The sequence below is a fragment of the Pteropus vampyrus genome, unplaced genomic scaffold, assembly GCF_000151845.1.
Source record: "Pteropus vampyrus isolate Shadow unplaced genomic scaffold, Pvam_2.0 Scaffold23212, whole genome shotgun sequence".
NCBI lineage: Eukaryota > Metazoa > Chordata > Mammalia > Chiroptera > Pteropodidae > Pteropus > Pteropus vampyrus.
In genome coordinates, this window is record NW_011911993.1 from 1 (window position 1) to 2637 (window position 2637).

Here is a 2637-nt window from a genome sequence, read left to right on the forward strand (position 1 = left end):
TCTTAAAGTTGACATCTCACCGCCTGTACTGCATTCTGTTCGCTAAATCTAGCCCATTCAAGAGGAAAAGATGGCACAGTGGTACAAATACCAGGAGGCAGGGCTCCTCGGGGTTCTCTTAGAAGCTGCCTGTCACAGTCTGCCCTGGGCCTCAGCGGTTCACATCCCTCCAGGAGCAAAATACATTCATTCCCTCCCATGGTCTCCAAAAGTTTGATCCCATTACAGTATCAGCTCAAAGTACAGAATTTTGTCATCTAAATTAGCTCCAGGTTTGGATGAACTTCCCAGGTGTTGTTCCTTGAGTGCTGTTCCTCCCAGTCCGTGGACCCGAGAAAATGAAGGGACGGGCTATCCTCTCACCACACACCCAGCAGACAGTGGTGACACAGACGTTAGGGAACCCCGTACACTTCCTGTACAAAACATGGAGAGGGGGAGGCGCAGCGGAGTCACTGGCCCATGCTACCCAGAGTCCAGATACAGCTCTTGCTGGGTGCGGCTTCTTCAGTCATGTCCCAGTGGGACATTCTCCACGGTCTTGGCTCTGTCCTCCGGACTCTTGGTTTTGCCTTCTGAGCTTTTCTTTTTCATAAAAGCCAGAATGTGTTTGCAGCTGCGTAGTTGTCTCATCCTGTTTCTTGCCAGTAGAACTTTGGGGGTCCAGTGGTCTCTCGTCATTTTGCACTATTTCTGTTCCTTTCAGTCCAAGCCGGTAATGTTTCTGTTGACATTATACTCTCAAAGGCTGTGCGGGCCTCCCCTGAGTCTCATTGGGATTTATTCCATTAGACAAAAGTCATACGCACAAATACCTTCTTAATAGGCCCTGTGCTGCTTAGAGACCCCGTTGTTGAGGGGATCCAGGACATGATCTTTTTGCATGTTCTGAACGGCCTTTATTTACTTACTTACTTATTTATTTTATGCCTACAGCACCTGGTCTTCCTAGGTAGTCTCCCATCCAAGTACTAACCAGGCCCGACCCTACTTAGCTTCCGAGATCAGATGAGATGGGACTTGTTCAGGGTAGCATGGCTGTAGACATGAACGGCCTTTTTTAAATGTGGCTGACTACTACACTGAAGCACCAACTTTAGTTTTTCTGAGACCTTAAAGAAGTATTTTACAGTTATACCCTCGGCTTCATCATTAGATCACATTTTCCTGGCACTGCCCTGGATTTTATCCTTTTCAGAAGCCATTTCTTAATTTTAGCATCGTTTGCTATCTGGAGAAACTTGGGATTTTTACAGCCATCAAGCCGGCTGCTGCTTGTTAATCGTCTTTTCCTTAACTTTTTTTCTTCTATTTTACTATAACCGTTAAACCAGGTGGCACTCAGCACTTTGCTGAGAACTCTCCACAGCAAGATCCCCTGGTTTATGAGACACAGGTACTATTTTCCACATAACTGCAGATGACATCGTTGCTGAACTTTGTCCTGCTACAAGGATCCCTTCATTCCATTTCTAATGAGTTTTTTCCCCTAACTTTTTCTTCAGCCTTCATTGGTAATCCCCTTAAAGTCCAAACTTCTACAATATATTCAAGGCTCTTTGAAACTTTCTCTAAAACTCCCTTCAAAGCCCATTTCCTCTGCCAAAGGCACTTCCACATTTTAGATTTTGATGACAATCGTACTTTATTTCCAGGTACAACAATCTATATTATCTGTTGTTGTGTGACAGATGACCCCAATACTTAGCAGCTAAAAACAACAAACATTTATTGTCTCGTATTTTATGTGGCTGAAGAATCGAGGTGTGGCTTGGCTGGATGCCTTCGGCTCAGTCTCTTAGGAGGTCACAGTCAGGCTTTTAGCCAGGGCAGTGGTCACAGCTGAAGGCTCGCCCAGGGGATGATCCGCTTCCAAGCTCACGTCCGTGGGTGTCGGCAGGATTCAGTTCCTTGCAGGCTGTTGGACTGAGGGCTCAGTGCCCTGCTGGCTATTGGCCAGTGGTACTCTCTTAGTTCCTTGTCACTTGGTCCTCTCCATAGGGCAGCTCACAGCACAGCGCTAGCTTCTCTCATATGCCCAAGCGGAATCTATAGTCTTTTTGTAACCTTATCTCAGAATTTACAGCCCACACTTTCACTAGAAGAAAGTCACTTAATCCAGCCCACACTCGAGAAGAGAGAATTACACAATGGCATGAATATCAGGCAGCAGTGATCATTGGGTCCCTGCCATACCTCGCGATGGAAGACAGAAAAGGATATTAGGAAAATATTTTATAGTATTTAAGAAACTAATTTAAAAAATGTGCTTCTAAATCTAGTAGCTTCTTAGCCTCTTCTTTCTGAATCCTAAATTGCTTCTGAAGTGAAATATAGAGGAGCAGTGCGATATTTGAGAAGAGAGTCCTTGTTTTTTTTGTTGTTGTTTTTTTACCTTCTAATTCTTCTATCTCCATTTTTTCCCTCCTGTTATTTTTTAGTTCATCCCTTTTGGAAAAGCTTGAAATCGAAGAGTCAGATTGCTCCCACGTGAGTGTCTGGGGTGTGGGGGAGGTGAATGCCTTGAAGGGTATAAAGAGGATGCACTGGTGGACTGGAGCCGGGTGTTAACTGGCAAGGTTAGAGGGACTGGGCGTCCCTTGAATCTTGCTTTTTAAAATTTTGATTTTGGTACGT

At 44.9% G+C, this 2637-nt stretch overlaps 1 pseudogene; it reads right to left on the minus strand.

The window, feature by feature from the left end:
* Positions 1-927: 927 nt before the first annotated feature.
* Positions 928-1046, minus strand: LOC111735327 (annotated as a pseudogene).
* Positions 1047-2637: the final 1591 nt, after the last annotated feature.